Here is a 20,661-nt window from a genome sequence, read left to right on the forward strand (position 1 = left end):
CAAGTCAAGTCTGACATTTTTCATACACAGCCTAAGATTCAGTACCTGAAACAGAAAGCAACATCACTGGCTGATAAGGCCTTTTCTTTCCCTCTGCTTTCACCTACTAAAATCCTTTCAGTTACTACCTTTAACTCAGCCTGCAATTTCAAATAGTATGGCTGTCATGAAGCACATGGAATATAAACAAACGATCAAAAAATCAAATATACTGAGTTTCGGTAAGGACAAAAGAGTCATTTACCAAGTCTATAAAAAGGTATAGAATTCTTGTTCCTTTATCCTCCAAACTGAAGGTGAGTTGAGAATGCCAACGAAAATGACAAGTTAAGTGTCTATGAATGGATAGAATGTAAAACTCCAAAACAAGGGTAGAGACCCACAAACGAAGATTAAATAATCTTTATCAGTGAGAGCTTAGATAATAAAGTTCAGAAGATTCAAGTTTTCCCACAAGAAATAACATTAAAAGCTCAAGAAAACCCTCTGCAGAGAAACAATTAGAAAATTAGAAATAAAGACAGCTTGTTAACCAAAATGCTATGGACCAGACTACCATGTATTACAGAACATACTTCCCCAGATTTTCAAAATAGGAGACTCTCTATCTCTAATCTTTAGAACAGTAAAATAATCTTTATTCCCTCTCCCTTTTCTCCCATGTAAAGTCATTCACTGAGTTCTACTGAGTCTTCCTATAAACTATTTCTAACATTAGAAAAATGTTAAACACACACATTTATGTAACACACATATACAAAGTTATATTTACTTTCCTTCCTTCCCATCCTTATCACTACTACACTACTCCAACCCTTCATCACTACACAGCCAGGACAAATCAAAGAGCCAACTAAGTGGATGTCCATTCCTTGCTCTATTCCATCCAATTAGACACTGCTGCCCAATATTCCTAAAACACTACAGTATAGCTTTGATCATCTGTCATTCTATACTCTCTAAATTCTACATTCTCCATGTCATGAATGAAACTTCAAAAAGTCCTTAATATTTGGCTAACTCTATCCTATCTTTGCAGGCTTATCTGCCACAAGGAGATTCTCACTGCTCCCCCAAAACACTTTGTACATTCTTGCCTTCTCACTTTGGCTCACACTGTTCTACCCAACCATTCTGTAAAGCCCAGCTCAAATCATGCTTCTTCCATCAACCTGTCTCTAATCATACCAACTTGAAATGCTCTCTCTTTCCTAAAAAATCAATTTATTAACTATACCATTTATTTAGCAATAAATCCTTTCCAACTTTTTAATCATCAACCATTATGAAAATCTTTTCTTATTTAACATTTTGTGTTTATGACTTATTTCACAAAATAAATAAGCTCCTAGAACATAAGGTCTATCTTTTATATATCCCATAGTTGCTACTCGCTAAATATTTGCTGACTGATGTGGTCAAGCAGGCGATTTAGAATTCACTCATAGACAGCAATGAACCAATAGTTCTCAAGGCTATGTCTCCCCTTGCACTTTTATTTTTAACAGGTAATTCTATAAGGAAAACCCTAAAAGCAATGTAGGTTAGTAGGAAAGGCTGCTTCAGCCTAAACTAACTTGCACATTAAATAAGCCAAGAAATGAGAATATAAATTTTACTAAGAAAAATAAAACAGAGGGATTATGTATTTCTTAAGGAAAAGGGGTAATTAACTGATCTAAGATGATCTAGAATGAGAATCCAAATCCCCAAATTATTTTAAGTCTTCCTTAAAAGACAATGGAAGTAACTGTGTGAGGAGCAGGGGGAGACAATATGTATATGTGCATGTATGTATGCAGGAAGCATTACAAGAGAAATTAGTAACAGTAATTGCTATTATGGAGTGCATACTGCATGACTGGGAGACAGTAAAAGAAGACTTAACTTCGAACTTTTTGATTTTTGAATTTTGTGCCTCTGTTAAATATTCAAACAAACATTTCAAGACAATGGAAGAGAAACTGTCAACAGAGCCTTCTGAGAAAATGTCTTTGTACTAAATGACTAAAAATCAAGAGGAAATGAAAGAAACATTTAAGAATATTACTACATTTTTTTCCATAAAGCAAGAAAATATTCTCCAGTTTTCTCAATGCAGAGATCAGATAAAGAAAGCAATTTGCAGCAAAGTTCTAGCAGAGCTAAGAATAAAATAAAACTAAACAACAACAACAAAAACCACCTTCCCAAGGTTCTGTGCCCTGTCCAGCAGATGAGGATCTGGTTCAGTAATACGGACGTGTACCCAAAGGAATTGTTGGAGGGGAGTGAATACCTACTCTTAAAATATGAGCAGTTCCCCACGTTCACATCCAAATCCCCTTGCCCGTTTTCACTCTGTCATTCACCTTCTTTTGCTTTCTCCCTATGATGATTCATCACACTCCAAACACTTTCTTCCCTCCCTATCACAATACTCATCTTAAAAAATGACTAATTATCTTCAAGACATCTTTCCTACAGACAAGGCATTATGCCTCTTTAGAGTATTCACCAAATCATAGGAAATCCAATTGAGAAATCTGTAGCAAATGTGATTTCTGAGTATTCTGACCTCTGAGAATGCCCTATCAGTCTCATTTGCAACCTGCTTGATTTTTTTCCTGCAATTTAATAATGCATTAATTTTTTTCATTTAAAAGCATTCAGCTTCCTGCTAAGACAAAAAAAACAGTAGTGAATGTAACACAAAAGCCTGTTGCATTATCCTTAATTGAGGAATTAATCCTGAAACAAGGAGCTAAATATATAATAAATTAAGCCCTACTTGTTTACAGGGTTGTTGCTCACTAAAATGAAAGAAAAATGCTATTTACACCAGCTTGCAGTGGACATTAAACTTGTAGAGGCTCAGCCTTCAACTGTCTATACTATTAAAATAAGGAGAGAAGAACAGATTAAATATGAGGTGTTTTTTCATTGACAAAGTAGTTGCCATCTCTTCCTTTATCAATCATTATCTAAAAAGTAAAAGTAACATTTTAATTTTGACTTTTTCTCCCTTCCCAAGTTCACGCTGGTAGAAATGATAATGATCAGTTAAGTGCTCATAATGGAGGAAAAAGGAGAAAAATAAATAACTGTATAATTCACAAGCTTGATGATCCATCCCTGGATAAGTAAGCATCCACCATTTCTCTAGCATTCTTACTCCCCAGGAACCCCAAAAAATTTATAGCACAAAAAACTACACTAATCAGCTGAATATGAAAGGAGCCTGTGAATGTGCCTTTTGAGGGAATTCAGTGCTTTCCACTTCCAGATCCTGGGACACGCCCAGTGAATACAGGATGCCTACCATCAATAGTGAATATAAAGTGATCCAAATCTCTCCATCGCCTATTTTAGTCAACCCACCCCCATTAACTCCTTCCAGGATCAAGAGAGCTTCAGCACCAAACTAAAAGTACCTCTTAGACCCTCAGGCTTCTGGCTTTTATTTCATTCTATTCTCCTCAGTATGACACATCTCCATACACCCAAGGAAAATCTTAACTATTATCCTCTCCAACCTTTGTACCACTTCTAGCCCAAAGTCCTCCCAGAACTTCTTTGGCCCCAACTTGCTGCCCGTACCCATCACCAATCCCCAGCATATTCTGTTCTCTGAGTCTCACACCAGTTTCAGCCTTGCATAAGCAAAGAAGTCCAGGTAACAACGGTCATAATTCCCTACAGTCCTGGTTACAACCTAGGTTGGCAATGGGAGAGCTTTCATGAATAGCCAAGTATATGTGTTTACATGCAAGAGACATGGAGAAAGATAAGCAGACACCAAGATATGACCTTTTTAAAAGTAGCTAGGATAGCCGCAGAAGGAACACAGTGTGTTACTTTGGTGCCTCCTGTTTTCATCCATATTCTACTTATTGATACATCCTCTGTTAATTTCCCCTCATCCTTCCTGCTTCCAAAATGCTTTCCTTCAAAGGCACTTTTGCCCTCCCTCTGTCTATCCCAGAATCTTTCATTATACCCACTCACTAAGATATGTTTAGCTACCTAAGCTAATAATATCTTAAAATAAAACCAAAATTGTTCACATTACTTGGTTATATGAACATCAGAATATAACACCATTTAACAGAAAGAAGTCATTAAACATGAGTCGACCAACCTAGGTACCAGTCTCCACTACACCAGTTAGATAGTCCTTAGCTTGGACAACTTCCTTCATTAAGCTCTTCGATACTCAGTTTCTTCAGCTATAAAGTGGGTAGGATATTTGCTTTACCTCCTTCTCAATCGACTGATAGAAGGATTTTGAAAGTTTTTATAAATAGACAAACACAGAGTAACATTTACCAAAGGTGGCAGGTCACCTATGAGACCCATTCAAATAAAGCAGTTCAAAGACTATACAGTGGGGAAACCTAAAATGGTGCTGAAGACAAAACCAACTCCAAACATGTATAATCACTTACCACAGTGTAAAAATCCAGCTCAAGTCAGCATAAAGGCAGGCCTCAGCCTTTGAGTCCATTTCACCTTCAGATCCCAGGCTACAGCTAAAAACAGCCCAGCTGGAGAGTGCCAAAGCATTCCTTTTGGGTAAAGAGTCCTATTCTAGTGTAGTTTGGGAATGGACAAGGCAAGAGGTACTTTGGTAACCACATTTGCACTGTGTTGGTGGAAGCCAGCAGAGCAATTGCACAGTAAAACTTTTCTTAGCAATGTCCATCCAAGTTAGGGTACCTATGGGTTCCATCCTCTATGCCAGACTGAAGATAAAGCATCCGTCTGCTTTTCAGACTACTGAAATTCAATACAGTACATATATACTATGTCAAATACATATATAAATACACATTAAGCTGCTAAATCCCTAGAGGAAAGGGGGCTAATATATATTAAGCACTATGTGTCAGAAACCATAAGGAAACAGAGATTTCATTTAATCCCCACAAATACCCTGCAACGTAGGTATTATTATTCCCACTTTTATAGATAGGAACACTGAAGCTCCAATAGATTAAATAACTTGCCCAAGGTCACAAAGCTAATACATAGCAGAGTCGGGATTTGAATCTAGTTTTGTCTGATTCCAAAGCCCATACTGCTTCTGACATTTTCTTCTCAATAGTGTAACTATAGCAACCTTCTTGGGTTTTCATTTCACCTTAATCTCTAACTTAGTACTTAAATATGTGTCCTGGCTGTGTCTCCATAACTTCACAAACGGATAATTTTTCCAGAAACCTTCTCCTTTGTCTTTTGACTGCATTTACTTCCCATTCTTGCACAAACTATTCTTTTTCAGGTTAAATCACTGGGCTGGCCCTAACAGACTGCCATACATTTCCGCAATTAATAAACTTACAGGGTAAGAGTTCTGTTTCCTTCGACACCTTAATAGCCACAGTTTTTGAGCACGGTATTATTTTTTAAGCTGGTGCTCGCCAGCTTAGAGAGGCATTGTACTAGTGTTCAGTTCAGTGCCTTATATATAGTAGGTGCAGAGTGAGACTATTTGTTGATTCATTGATTAAGAAAAGGTTTATTGATTCCTCAGTTAATGTGCTAAATATAAACAAAGAGACTTTACGAGTGAAGTCCAATTCTATGAGTGAATTCTTTCACATTAAAGTTTTTTTTGGAACATTTCTAAAGGATTAAGAAAAAGGTAAATTGAGATACAACAATCTGTTTAAGTCCCTAAATGCCTAGCAAGTGAACTATAAAATTAAGAGCTTAAAGAGCTCAGTTTTAAAATACTATCATTCTGGATAACTTTACAAGCGCTTCTTTCCCTCTCTATGGGAAAAAAAAGACTGGAAAAACATAATAAAACACAGATAATTGTTTTGCTTATGGTAGAAGCAAAGATGGTAAGGATGGTAAAACTAGGATGACTTTTTCCCTGTTTTTACATATATTAAAACTTTTCTGCAATAAGTATGTATTTTTATAATTATGGTAACTGATCTCACTCTGGATATACTTTGGATTTTTGACACTTTCTATATAGTATAGCTTTAGTGTCCTTAGATATAATCCATAGGAATTGAATATTCATTAATTCAAGCATGTGCCTTCTAGAACAATTTGTTACATAATACCAGCACATTAAAGATAATTATTTTTCTTTCCATTCACAGAATGTTTTTCTTGCTTTAGGTGGACATGTCTCTATTTTTGCATTCTTTTCAAGTAAGTGCAAGTTTCTTGTATGTTCTCTACAGAAAAATGGTTCTCGATCTTTTCTTGGAAACAAGCACAAGAATGGCATTTACCCCTGATATAGCCCCAATTTATATGTCTTTCAACTTTATGTATATTACCTTTTCAATAAGATTAAAATACTTTGATCACAGTGGAATCCAAATGGAATGAGCTACGTTATGTGGCAGTAAGTTCCCTACCAACGGATGTATTCAAAGCAAAGATCTCCCATAAAGGAGATTCCTGTATTGGGTGGGAGGTGGTACCATGTGAATTTTATGGCCTCCTTCCTATTTTATGATTTTAAAATAGTTTTTTGGACAAATCGACTTTAGTAATACTGACCTCTGCTGTGTCAAGTGCCTTTCCCAGTTCACTATTCAAATCAACCCACAGAAGACGCTTTTCTGATCCAGTTTAATTTAGCCAGCTATCGGATTACTTCTTGTGGAGACCAAGAATATTAACAGTTGCTTGCTATTTGAAATGACTGAAGTGTGCTGAAATAATGCAGTCAGCAAAATGTCACTTATGGCTTACATATGGATCTGTTGCAGCCTGTAAAACATTGTCTCCATGAGGGACAGCCAAAATGAAGAGTTATGTGGGAGTAATAAAATATGATAACTAGGCCTCAACCTCAAGTACAAACCCAGCTGCGCATGTACATACACATCCACGAGAAAGCCTGCTGATAATAAAAAGCAAAAAAAAACTCAATCATGTCCAGCGTGTGTGCACTTCGCCGCAGAACTGGTCGGGGAACTGTCCTTTCAGCACCACAGCAAGAAACCTGAGTACAAGCCTAAACACAGGCAACCCAAAGCTGGACCAGGAGAAAAATTTGTTAAGGGTCCTACAAGGAAAGCAACAGCAACCGTATGGTTGTTTTTAAGGACGCTGTATTCCACTTGATTATCCTTTATTAATTTAAAACAAAATCCTCCAAAGATTTTGATAAAAGTTGACAAAACCCCAAATGAAAACCAAAGCTGCTCAAACTGAAGCCAAGAAACCAATAACCGATCTGCACCATTATGAACTGCTTTGCAATACCCACCACCAGCTCTACTCAGAAACACATTTACATATACCCTGAATCAGATGTTCAGAGAACACGGAACATGCTTGCAGCCCTCTCCAGGGAGGACCTCAATTTCTAGGACAGGGAATGCGTGCTGAACACCAAAGGATCACTACCCACAACCACCACCTCACCAACCAGCAACCAAATCCTCTTTCAGGGAGAAATGAAGGCCTTATGGGTCATGAGCTCCAAAGAAAAATGCTGCAGTATTTCAAGAACCAGGTTACATGTAATGTGCTATAAAGCTTTCAGCATTTTAAGTCTGATTCCCCCAAGATTCCTACCAGGATGGTACCGTGTGGTAATGTTATCCAGCCATTTGCATCACAAATCAAAAAAAAATTTTTTTTTGAGAAAAGAATAAAAGCACAACATCCCCCCCCCCCCACATCTTCTAATGCACGTGGAGAAAAGAGAAGTGCAGAGGGATTTTGAGACAGTGAAAAACCTACCACACCCGAAATCTCCATTGGAAAGCTAAAACATCCCCCAGCCCTAACACACTGCTACCTCTCTCTAAAGGCTCTCCAGGTTCAAACTTGAGAAAACAGTTATAAAAAGCACTCTCCCCCTTTACCCCCATGGCCCCCACCCACACTTCCTGCTTCCATCCCTGACTCTCTGGTGCCCACTGTGCATGCAAAGCAGTTTTCCTTGTGTGGCAGAGCTTGCTCCATGCTAATTATTTCTCCCTCCCCCTGACTTCAGCCAGATGCAATCCAAAGTTTCTTCTACCCTCCCCCCAAACAGATGACATCCATTTATTATGAACGCTGATGCAGAACCTTGGAATCTCCGGACATAAAATGTATTCCCTCATGCTTCAAAAACTGCAGTGTAAGTGAGGAAGAGGGCATAGGGTGGAGTAGTCGGATGGAATGCATGGTTTGAAGAATCCTATTTATCGGGCTGAAAAATGGTTCCCATTCCATCCCAACTCGAAGCTGGGGCCCCTGAAAGGGTCTGACAGTCCTGGCTAACCCCTGGAAAGTTAGCCAAGTCTCCACCGGTGGTTGTTGCTGGCAATGGAGGGGATGGAGCTGAGCTCTCAGGAGAAACTGCAGAGGCTTTGCGGTGCCCCAAGGTACCAAGTGAGAACTAGAGAGGAGGGTCCAAGCCCACGGAGCTGGGCAAACAGTCCTGTACCCCAACGCTAACAAGAAGCCAAGGGTGCTGCTGCTGATGGTAAGGTGGGGGAGGGAGAGGAGAGGAACAAGCTCTGCATCGGGTGGCGTAGGGGTGGGGGTGGGGGTGGGGGTGGGATGGGGGAAGGGGATATTCTCAAAGTGATGTGCTTCCAAATGCAGGAATCCTCGCCTGCCGAGGAAGGTCCCGGGAGCCCCCATCACAACTCCAGAGCACCCTGTTGGGAGGGGGACGAACGCATCCGAGTAAAGGACAGAGGGAGTCGGGAGTGCTGGCTGCGGGAAGAACCCAGGAGCCCTTGGCTTCTGCAGTTTTTAGCAGTGTGAAGCCGGCTGAGGGAGAAGGATGCAGTAAGACATGGGGGAGGGGGAAGGCTGAGGGGCTGCTGTAGGAAGATCCCGACAGCGCTGCCCTTCCCAGTGCAAGCCGGCTAGGGGCCCCAACTCTGCCCGGCACTGAGGGAGGGATGGAGGGCTGCACCGCGGAAGGGGCACCAAGGACGGGCCGTGTCCCTCACTGTAGCCGAGACGGAGAAAGCAGGGTGTCCGGGGTGGGGACTGGTGGTCCTCAGTTCTCTTAAGAGACCCCCGGTACACACAGAAGAAGGAAGCAAGAGTTCCAAACACCTGTCCAAAACAAGGAGAGCAGAGCCCCAGCTCCACGGCCCCTCGAGCCCCGCCGCGCACTCTGCGGCAAAGCCCCTGACTGGAGATGGGCGAGCCCCGCTCAAGGGTCCCGAGGCGAGAAGGGAAACCCGGAGGGCAGGAAGCAGCGCCAGGGCGGGGGCTCTGGGGCGACTTACGGCAGCGGCGGCGGCGAGGGAGGCAGCTGCGGCCCTAACGCGGGGCCCGGGAGGCGCGGCCGGACTGCAAAGGCGCCGAGGATGCGGCGGGCGGGACTGCGGTGGGCGCCATCTTGGAGCGCTCCCCGCGCCCGCCCCCCGCACCGCCCGAGTCCTTGCATAATTGATGACTCGCGCCCGCCGCGCGCCACCGCGCGCGCGCCCCTACCGCCGGGCCCCCCGCCCGCCTCGCCCCCGCGCCGACCCCTCCGCGCGCGCCCCCTGCCCGGGCCGGCCCCGGCCCGCAAGCGCCGCTGCCACCGCCCCCGCCCCCTCCCTGCGCTTCGCGCCCGCCCGCCCGCGCCCCCGCGGCCCACCTACCCCTGCAGGGCGCGCCCGCTCGCCCGCTCGCCTGCAGCGCGCCGCCCGCCCGCAGGCTCTCAGACTCGCGTCTCCGCGCCGCCGGGAGCGGATCAGGGGCAAGAGGGAACAGGGCGCCGGCAGGGGGCGCCGCGCGGGAGCGCCAGCGAGCGTCCCCGGGCCCGCCTCCAAGACGCCCCCGCCGAGCCGCCGGGAGGGGCCGCGGGCTGAGGGCCGGGACCCGCCGCGAGACGCCGGCTGGCTGCTCGCCAGCGCCGGGCGGCGAGACCCGAAAGCTGTCGTGGTGACCCGCGTGCTCTGTGGCCCGCGTCAGTGCCAAGTCTTACCTTTCTCCTGCCCCCCAACAGTGCCGCGCTCAGTGAAGTTTCTGACATCCAAAAGCGCAGGGAACTCAATTTACAGGATCTTGGGCCCACTGAAAAAACGAGAAGTCAATCAGCGGCAGGTGGAGGCTCGTGTTTCAGCCCACAGGGACCTGCTGCCAGGAGCGGGGAGGCGCTGCCTCCCTGACAGCCCCCAGGCCACCTCAGTCTTTCCGATCCTCAGTCTGTCCATCTGTAAAGTAGGCATGAGCATTTCAACCGCTCACTCCACCCTCGCGAGGATCTAGGTAATGAGTGCCAGAGCTCTTGGCACTTTACTGTGCCTCTCCTCTACTTAATATTTTCCTACCACCAATCACAAGAGGGAAAAAGGGTGTAACAACCTCTCCAAACCTCAGTGTTCTCGTCTGTAAAAGGAAACAATCACAGTAGCAACCTTATAAACTTCTTGTTTGTACTAACGGGGAGCATGCACTTCACACATTGCTAACACAGCCAGGCACATGGTATGCTTATCACATAATGTGCCCTCTACAATACATTTAAAATTAGCTTTACTGGGGTATATTTGCGTGTGTTTAGATTGTACAATTTTGACTTATGTGTGCACTCATGAAACCATCACCACCAAGGTAATGAACACACCCATCACCTCCAAAAATTTCTCCGTGTGCTTCTTTGTAATCACTCCCTGCATCGCTCGCCCCCACACACCCTCTCCAGGCAACCACTGATCTTCTTTCTATTACTGTACATTGGTTTGCATTTTCCGGAATTTTAAATAAATGGAATCATACAGTACAAACTCTCTTTTTTGTATGGCTTCTTCCACTCGGCATAATCGTTTTGAGATTATTCAGTCGTTGCCTATCAAGAGTTCTTTTTTACTGCTTAGTAGTATTCTTTATGGGGATACACCACAATGTGTTTATCCAGTCACCTGTTGATGACATTTAGGTTATTTCCAATGTTTGTCCGTTACGAACAAAGCTGTTATGAGCTTTCGTGTGCAGGTCTTTGTATGGATATATATGCTTTCGTTTCTTGTGGGTATAAATATCTAGGAATGGAATAACTGAGTCCTGTCTTAGGTGTATATTTAACATATTAAGAAAGGGCCAAACTGCCTTCCAAAGTGGTTGTGCCTTTCCATTCCTACTAGCAGCATATGAATTTCAGTTGTTCTACATCCTCACCAACATTTGGAGTGATCAGTCTTTTTAATTTTAGCCATTTGAATAGATGTGTAGTTTTATCTCGCTGTGGGTCTGTCGTCCATTTCACTAGTGACTAAAGATGTTGAACATCTTTTCATGGACTTGTCATCTGTAAATCCTCCTGGCGAAGTGTCTCTTCAAGTCTTTAGCCTATTTAAAAATTGGTGGGTTTTTTTCTTGTTAATTGAGTTTTACGAGTTGTTTATATATCCTGGCTGGGCTCAGTGACGCATGCCTGGTGTCCCAGCTACTCTGGACACTGAGCAGGAATAATTGCTTAAACCTAGGATTTCAAGTCCAGCATGGACAACACAGGAGACTCTGATTCTAAAATTTTTTTAAAAAAATTAAAGAGTTGTTTATATATTGTGGATACAAATCTTCTGTCAGACATGTGATTGGCAAATATTGCTTCCCAGTTTAGGCTTATCTTTTTATTCTTTTTACTCTCTTAAGAGTGTTTTTCCAAAAGCAGAGGTTCTTCAGCCAGTTCTCCTGGTGCACACTTGTAGTCCCAGCTACTCAGGAGGCTCGGGCAAGAGGATCTCCTGAGGCCAGAAGTTGGAGGCTATAATGTGTTATAATTGGGCCTGTGAATAGCTGCTGCACTCAAGCCTGGCCAACATAGCCAGAACCTGTCTCTTAAAAAAAAAAAAAAAAAATTAGACCTTCTTAATTTTTATGAAGTTCAGTTTATTATTTTTTCTTCTATGAATCATGCTTTTAGTGTCATGTCTAATAAGTTTTTGCCCAACACAAGGCCCCAAATATTTTATCCTATGTTTCCTTCTGGAAATTTTATAGTTCTAGAGTTTACATTTAGGTTTATAATCCATTTTGAATTGATTTTTGTATGTGGTATGAAATGTAGTTTGAAGTTCTTTTGTTGTTTTGTTGCATAGATATATAGTTGTCCCCATACTATTTGTTGAAAACACTATCCTGTCTCCACTGACTACCCTTGCACCTTTGCAAAAATCGTTTACTCAAGTATGTAAGAATCTAGTTCTAAACTCTCCTTCTGTTTCATTGATATATTTGTCTGTCTTGGCACTAATACCACACTGTCTGGATTACTCTGCCTTTATAATAAATGTTGAAATCAGGTACTTTCAGCCCTTGACTTTGCCCTTCGTTTTCAATATTGATCTTGCTAGTCTAGGTTCTTTGCATTTCCATATGAATTTTAGAATCACCTTGTCAAATTTCAACAAAAATCCACTGAGATTTTGATCAAGATTGCATTGAATCTGTAGATCAACTTGGGAAGAACTTATATCATAACAAAATCAAATTTTTCATTCCATGGACACTTTATTTTAGTCCTTTTTAATTTCAATGTTTTATAGTTTTCAAGATATGGGTCTTGCTCACCTTTCTGGGATTTATTCCTAAATATTTCATATTTTTGATGTTATTGAATGCTATTTTTATATGGCAATTTGATTATTCATTGGTATGGTATAGAAATATAATTAATTTTTGTATATTAATCATATGTCTTGAAACTTTGCTAAATTCATTTAATACCTTTAGTAGAGCTTTTTGTAGAGTCCTTTAGATTTTCTACTGATAAACATATAATCTGCAAATACACAGTTTTACTTCTTCCTTTCCAATCTGGATGTCGTCGTTGTTGTTTTCCTTGCCTTCATGCACTGGCTAGAACCTCTAATACAATGTTGAATAGAAGTGGTAAGAGCAGACATCTTTGTTTAGTTCCTCATCTTGGGGGAAAACTTTGAATCTTTGGCCTTTAAACATGATGATGATGGCTGTAGGCTTTTTTTTCTAAATACCCTTTGTCATGTTGAGGAAGGAATCTTCTATTCCTATTTGGCTGAGGGGTTTTATCAATAATGGATGTTTAATTTTGTCAGTGCTTTTTCTGCATATGTTTTTTTTTTTTAGTCTTACATATAGTGGTTAATTTTCAAGTGTTAAACTAAACTCACATTCCTAGGGTAATGTATTGATCATGACATACTATCTTTTTTACATATTGCTGGCTTTGGTTTGCTAACATTTTGTTAAGAATTAGCGCATCTATGTTATGAAGTGCATTGGTCTGTAGTTCTCCTCTAATGCCTTTGTCTAGTCCTGGTATCACAGTAATGCTGGCCTCATAGAAAAGAAAGTATTCCCTTCTCTTCAATTTTCTGGAAGAATTTGTGTAAAATTCATATTACATGTTCCTTAACTGTTTAGTAGAATTGCCTAGTGAAATCATCTGGGCCTGGAGTTTTCTTTGTGGGAAAGTTTTTGGGTTTTGGGTTTCGATTTGTTTTTGTTTTTTTGTTGTTTGTTTGTTTGTTTTGGTTTTTTTTATTGTTGTTGTTTTTTAAGATGAAGTTTTCGCTCTTGTTGGCAGGCTGGAGTGCAATGGTGCGATCTTGGCTCACTACAATCTCCGCCTCCCAGTTCAAGCGATTCTCCTGTCTCAGCCTCCCAAGTAGCTGGGACTACAGGTGCCCGCCACCACACCTGGCTAATTTTTTGTATTTTTAGTAGAGAAGGGGTTCCAGCCAGGCTGGTCTCGAACTCCTGACCTCAGGTAATCCACCCCTCCCCTTGGCTTCCCAAAGTGCTGGGATTATAGGGGTGAGCCACCGTGCCTGGCCTGTTTTTGTTTTTTTGAAACAGGGTTCTCACTGTGTTGCCCAGGCTGGAGTGCAGTGGTGCCATCACAGCTCACAGCAGCCTCAACCTCCTGGGCTCAAGCGATCCTCCCACCTCAGCTTCCCAAGTAGCTGGGACCACAGGCATGTGCCACCGTGCCTGGCTAAATTTTTTATTATTTACAGAAACAAGTTGTTGCTATGTTGCTCAGGCTGTTCTCAAATGCCTGGGCTCAAGCAGTCCTCCTGCCTCAGCCTCCCAAAATGTTGTGATTACAGGCATGAACCACTGTGCCTGGCTTGAGGGAAAGTTTTTGACTACAAATTTATTGTCTTTAATATAGGGATTTTCAGGTTTTAAATTTCTTATTGGTAGTTTTATCTATCAAGGTATTTGTCTATTTTATTTATATGGGCATAAAGGTGTTCATAAAATTCCTGTATTATTCTTTTACTATCTATAGAATTTGTAGTAATGTCGCCTCTCTCATTCCTGATATTGGTCATTTGTATTCTCTCTCTCTCTCTCTCTCTTCCCCCTCTCTCAGTTAGTCTGGCTAAAATTTAATCAACTTTATTGATCTCAAAAAATACTTTTTGGTTTCATTGATTTTTCTCCACGGATTTTCTGTGTTCTATTTCATTGATTTCTACTCTAATCTTTATTATTTCCTTCCTTCTATTTACTTTGAGTTTCACTTGCTTTTTTTCCCCTAATTTTTTTTTATTCTTTAATTTTTTTTTTTAGACGGCGTTTCACTCTTTTGCCCAGGCTGGAGTGAAGTGGCATGATCTTGGCTCACTGCAACCTCCGGCCCCCTGGGTTCAAGCAATTCTCCTGCCTCAGCCTCCCAAGTAGCTGTGATTACAGGTACCCACCACCACACCTGGCTAATTTTTATATTTTTATTAGAGACGGGGTTTTGCCATGTTGGCCAGGCTGGTCTCAAACTCTTGACCTCAGGTGATCCACCCAACTCAGCCTCCCAAATTTCCCCTAATTTTTTAAGGTAAAAGCTGAGGTCATTTATTTAAGACCTTTCCTCTTTTCTAAAATAGACACCTAATGCTATAAATTTCTCTGTAACTACTACTTTAGCTGCATCCCACAAATTTCGATATGTTGGATTTTCATTTTAATTCAGTTAAAAATGCCTTTTAATTCCCCTTTTGCTTTCTCTTTGACTCATGGGTTATTTAGAAGGATACGACCTAATTTTCAAATATTCGGGGATTTTCCCAATTACTTTCTGTTGTCAATTTCTAATTTTAGTGCATGTAGTCAGAGAAAAAGATTTATAGGAATTGATTGTCTTCAGGTTTTTGAGACTTGTTTTATGACCCAGAATATGATCTATCTTGGTAAATGTTCTGTATTTTGTTTGTTTGGTTGGTTGGTTAGTTTTTTGACTTTTGTTTTATTTTCCAAGACAGGGTCTCACTCTGTCAGCTAGGCTGAAGTGCAATGGTGCGATCTTGGCTCACTGCAACCTCTGCCTCCTAGGTTCAAGCGATTCTCCCACCTCAGCTTCCAGAGTAGTTGGAATTACAGGTGTGTTCCACCATGCCCATCTAAATGCTGTGTTTTCAGTAGAGACAGGGTTTCACCATGTTGGCCAGACTGGTCTCAAACTCCTGACCTCAAGTGATTCGACCGCCTCAGCCTCCCAAAGTGCTGGGATTATGGGCATGAGCCACTGTGCCCAGCTGTTTTGTATGCATTTATGAAGAATGTGTTCCCTGTTGTCATTGGATGGAATGCTCTATAAATGTCAATTAGGTCAAGGTGGTTAATAGTGATGTTCAAGTATCCCATATCCCTACTGATTTTCTTTATACTTGTTCTGTCATTTATTGAGAAAGGACATTTCTGAATATAATTGCAGATTATTCTACTTCTTGCAGTTCTATCAGTTTTTGCTTCCTTTATTTGGAAGCTCTGTTATTAGGTAAATTGATGTTTAGGATTGTTGTGTCCTCTTGATCAAATCACTTCTTTATCATTATGGCATGACCTTCTTTATCCTTCTAATATTTTTTGCTCTGAAATCTACTTTGTCTAATATAGCATCAGCATGGTATTTCTTTTTCCCCCATTCTTTTAATTTTAACCTCTTTGTGTCTTTATACTTAAAATGGGTTCCTTAACAATAAACAGAATAATGAGACAACCAACAGAATGGGAGAAAATATTTGTTAGCCATACATCTAACAAGCAGCTAATATCCAAAATATATAAGGAACTCAAACAACTCAATAATAAAGAAACAAAGAACCCTGTTAAAACATAGGCAAAGAACCTGAATAGACATGTCTCAAAAGAAGACATGCAAATGGCCAAGAAGTATATGAAAAAAACTCAGTATCACTAATCATCAGGAAAATGCAAATCAAAACCACAGTGAAATATCTCCTCACACCTGTTAAAATGTAAATTGTAAAAAAAAAAAAAGACAAAAAATAAGTTTTTGCAAGGATGTAGAGAAAAGAGAACTCTTGTACACTGTTAGTAGGAATGTAAATTAGTACAGCCATTATGGAAAATAATATGAAGGCTCCTCAAAAAAATAAAAAATAAAACTACCATATGATCCAGCAATCCCACTACTGGGTATATATCCAACGGAAATAAAATTAGTACATCGAAGTGATACTGAACTCGCTTGTTCACTGCAGCATTATTCACAATAGCTAAGATATAAAGTCCACTAAGTGTCTATCAGTGGGTGAATGGATAAAGAAAATTTGGTCTTTTTATTCAGCCTTAAAAAAGAAGGAAATCCCATCATTTGCAACAACATAGATAAACCTGAAGGACATTATGTTAAGTGAAATAAGCCAGACACAAAAAGACAAATACCATATGATCTCACTAATATCTGAAATCTAATAAAGTCAACCTCATAAAAGTAAAGAGTAAAATGGTGGTTATCAGAGGCTGTGGGATAAGGGGATTGGGGAGATGTTGGTCAAAGGATACAAGATGTCAGTTAGACAGGAAGAATAGTTCCAGAAATCTATTATACATCATAGTGACAATAGTTAATAACAATGTTTTGTATACAGGCATACCTCCAAGATATTGCAAATATCACAGGCAAGTAAGTTACATAAATTTTTGGTTTCCCAGTGTACATAAAAAGTTATGTTTATACTATAATGTAGTTACTAAGTGTGCGATAGCATTATATCTTAAAAATGTACATACCTTAGTTTGAAAATACTTCATTCCTAAAAAGTGCTAACCATCATCTGAGCCTGCAGCAAGTCATGATCTTTTTTTATGCTTTTTTTTATTATTATACTTTAAGTTCTAGGGTACATGCACACAACGTGCAGGTTTGTTACATAGGTATACGTGTGCCATATTGGTTTGCTGCACCCGTCAACTCATCATTTACATTAGGTATTTCTCCTAATGCTATACCTCCCCCAGCCTCCCACCCTACAACAGGCCCCAGTGTATGATGTTCCCTGCACTGTGTCCATGTGTTCTCGTTGTTCAATTCCCACCTATGAGTGAGAACATGCGACGTTTGGTTTTCTGTCCTTGTGATAGTTTGCTGAGAATGATGGTTTCCAGCTTCATCCATATCCCTGCAAAGGACATGAACTCATCCTTTTTTATGGCTGCATAGTTTTCCATGGTGCATATGTGCCACATTTTCTTTATCCAGTCTATCACTGATAGACATTTGGGTTGGTTGCAAGTCTTTGCTATTGTGAATAGTGCCGCAATAAACATACGTGTGCATGTGTCTTTATAGTAGCATGATTTATAATCCTTTGGGTATACACCCAGTAATGGGATCGCTGGGTCAAATGGTATTTCTAGTTCTAGAGCCTTGAGGAATTGCCACACTGTCTTCCACAATGTTTGAACTAGTTTACACTCCCAAAGGGCTGGAATAAACTTTTTCCCACTCCAGTTGATGTTGATATTTTGACCTTCTCCCATGAATTACAGATGTTGTTAATGACTTTTTCAATGGTGAATCATTTCCAGAAGGCTCTCCATTTCCTTTCCCAGATCCATCAGAGGAATCATTACCTATGGCTGCCATAGTCCTACAAAATGTACTTCTTAAATAATATGACTTGAAAATTGAAATTACTCTTTGATCCACGGGCTACAGAATGGATGGTGTGTTAGCAGGCATGTAAACAACATTAATTTCCTTATACATCTCCATCAGAGCTCTTGGGTGACCAGGTATATTCTCAATGAGCAGTAATATATTGAAAGGAATCTTTTTTTTTTTTTTTGAGCAGTAGGTCTGAACAGTGGGCTTAAAATATTTAATGAACGGTGCTGTCAACAAATGTGCTGTTATCCAGGCTTTGTTGTTCCATGTATAGAACACAGGTAGAGTAGATTTAGCATCATTCTTAAGGGGCCTAGGATTTTCAAAATGGTCAATGAGCATTGGCTTCCACTTAAAGTCACCAGCTGCATCACCTCCTAACACAAGAGTCAGCCTGTCCTTTGAAACTTTGAAGCCAGGCATTGACTTCTCCTCTCTAGCTGTGAAAGTCCTAGATGGCATCTTCTTCCAATAGAAGGCTTTTTTTCTACACTGAAAATCTGTGTTTACTGTGACCACTTTCATCAATTAATGATCTTAGCTAGTTCTTCTGGATAACTTACTACAGATTCTCCATCAGCGCTTGCTCCTTCACCTTGTACTGTCATGTTCTGGAGATGGCTTCTTGGCTTCTTCCTATAAACCTCATGAACCAACCTCTGCTGGCTTCAAACTTTTCTCCTGAAGCTTCCTCACCTCCTTCAGCCTTCACTGAATTGAAGAGTTATTGCCTTGTTCTACATTGGGTTTTGGTTTAAGGGAACGTTGTGGCTGGTTTGGTCTTCCACCCAGACAACTGATACTTTCTCCATATCAGCAATAAGGCTGTTTTGCTTTCTTATTATTCATGTGTTCACTGGAGTAGCACTTTAAATTCCCCTCAAGAATTTTTCCTTGACCAGGTGCAGTGGCTCATGCCTGTAATCCCAGGACTTGGGAGGCCAAGGCAAGAAGATTAGTTGAGGCCAGGATTTCAAGACCAGCCTGGGCAACATAGCAAGACCCTCTCTCTACAAAAAACTTTAAAACATAGCTGGGCACCGTGACATGGGCCATGTAATCTCAGCTACTTGGGAGACTGAGACAGGAGGATCACTTGAGCGCAGAAGTTTGAGGTTACAATGAACTATGATTGTGCCCTGCCCTTTAGCCTGGGAGACATACCTTTCAGCCTGTCTCAGTTTTCAACATGTCTTCCTCACTAAGCTCAATCATCTCTAGCTTTTGATTTAAAGTGAGAGACATGCAACTCTTCCTTTTATTTGAACACTTAGAGGGCACTATAGGATTTTTTTCTTTCTTTCTTTCTTTTTTTGAGATGGAGTCTCACTCTGTCACCTGAGCTGGAGTGCAGTGGCGCGATCTTGGATCACCTCAACCTCCGCCTCCCAGGTTCAACTGATTCTCCTCCCTCAGCCTCCCGAGTAGCTAGGACTACAGGCATGCGCCACCCTGCCCGGCTAATTTTTTGTATTTTTTGGTAGAGATGGGGTTTTACCATGTTGGCCAGGCTGGTCTTAAACTCCTGACCTCAGGTGATCCACCTACTTTGGCCTCCCAAAGTGCTGGGATTACAGGCATGAACCACTGTGCCCAGCCACACTATAGAATTGTTAATTGGCCTAATTTTAATATTGTATCTTAGGGAATAGAGAGGCCCAAGGAGAAGAAGAAAGACAGAGAACAACTAGTTGGTGGAGCAGTCAGAGCACACACAACATTTTAGCTTGCCACCTTGTATGGGTATGGTTCGTGGTACCCCAAAAGAATTACAACTGTCACATCAAAGATCACTAACCACAGATATAACAGATGTTATAACAGTTTAAAAGTTTGAAATATAGCAAGAATTACCAAAATGTGACACAGAAACATAAAGTGAGCACGTGCTGTTGGAAAAAAGGCACCCATAGGCTTGCTCAATGTAGGGTTGCCACAAAACTTCAATTTGAAAAAAAGAAAACAATATCTGTGAAGTGCAATTTTAGAAAGTACAATAGGCCAGGCTTAGTGGCTCATGCCTGTAATCCCAGCACTTTGGGAGGCCAAAGCGGGCGGATCACTTGAGGTCAGGAGTTTGAGACATCCTGGCCAACATGGCAAAACCCCCTTTCTATTAAAACTACAGAAATTAGCCAGGCGTGGTAGTGGGTGCCTATAATCCCAGCTACTCAGGAGGCTGAGGCAGGAGAATCGCTTGAACCCAGGAGGTGGAGGTTGCGGTGAGCTGAGATTGTGCCACTGCACTGCAGCCTGGGTGACAGAGCAAGACTCCATCTCAAAAACAAAAATAAAATAAAATAAAAAATAAAAAGCACAATAAAACAAGATACACCAGTACTTGAAAATTGCTAAGAGAATAGATTTTAAGTGTTCTCACCACAAAAAAAATGCATCTGTTAATTAGTTTGATTTAGTCATTTCACAATGTATACGTATTTCCAAATATCATATTGTACACCATAAATATATATGATTTTTATTTGTCAATTAAAAAACCCTCCCCCCCCACCACAAAAAGGTGGTTTATTTTAGGCAACATATGGTTGGGTATTACTTTATTTTCCAATCTGACAATCTTTTTTTTTTCAATTGGGTTAGACAAGTTATAGTTGATGTGATTATCAATATCGGGGTTAAATCTAACATTGAGCTACTTTGTTTCCTATTTATTCCCATCTGTTCTTTGTTTCCTCTCTTCTCTCTTTCTGCTTTAATTAATTGGTATATATTTTATAATTCTTTTATCTACATTGTTGGTGTATCAGCCATATTCATTGTTGCATTGTTTTACCTCTACATCAATTTAAATATCTGTCTTGAGTACTAAACTGTAAGTTCTTTTGAGGCAGGTTCAA

The 20,661-nt window shown here is 40.8% G+C and overlaps 1 protein-coding gene across 7 annotated transcripts in view; it reads right to left on the reverse strand.

The window, feature by feature from the left end:
* The window catches only part of SCN8A (sodium voltage-gated channel alpha subunit 8), a 221,336-nt gene extending 211,670 nt beyond the window's left edge, over positions 1-9,666 (reverse strand). For 4 of the 7 annotated variants that reach the window (XM_054663321.2, XM_054663318.2, XM_054663322.2 and 1 more), the window contains exon 1: positions 9,201-9,341. The gene's annotated coding sequence lies outside the window, so the exon portion shown is untranslated. Of the gene's footprint in view, positions 1-9,200; positions 9,342-9,560 lie in introns of those variants that run through there. The other 3 variants (XM_063785628.1, XM_054663320.2, XM_063785627.1) reach the window with 2 other exon arrangements.
* Between the last annotated feature and the right edge of the window lie 10,995 nt (positions 9,667-20,661).

The sequence above is a fragment of the Pan troglodytes genome, chromosome 10 (genome assembly GCF_028858775.2).
Source record: "Pan troglodytes isolate AG18354 chromosome 10, NHGRI_mPanTro3-v2.0_pri, whole genome shotgun sequence".
Classification (NCBI taxonomy): domain Eukaryota; kingdom Metazoa; phylum Chordata; class Mammalia; order Primates; family Hominidae; genus Pan; species Pan troglodytes.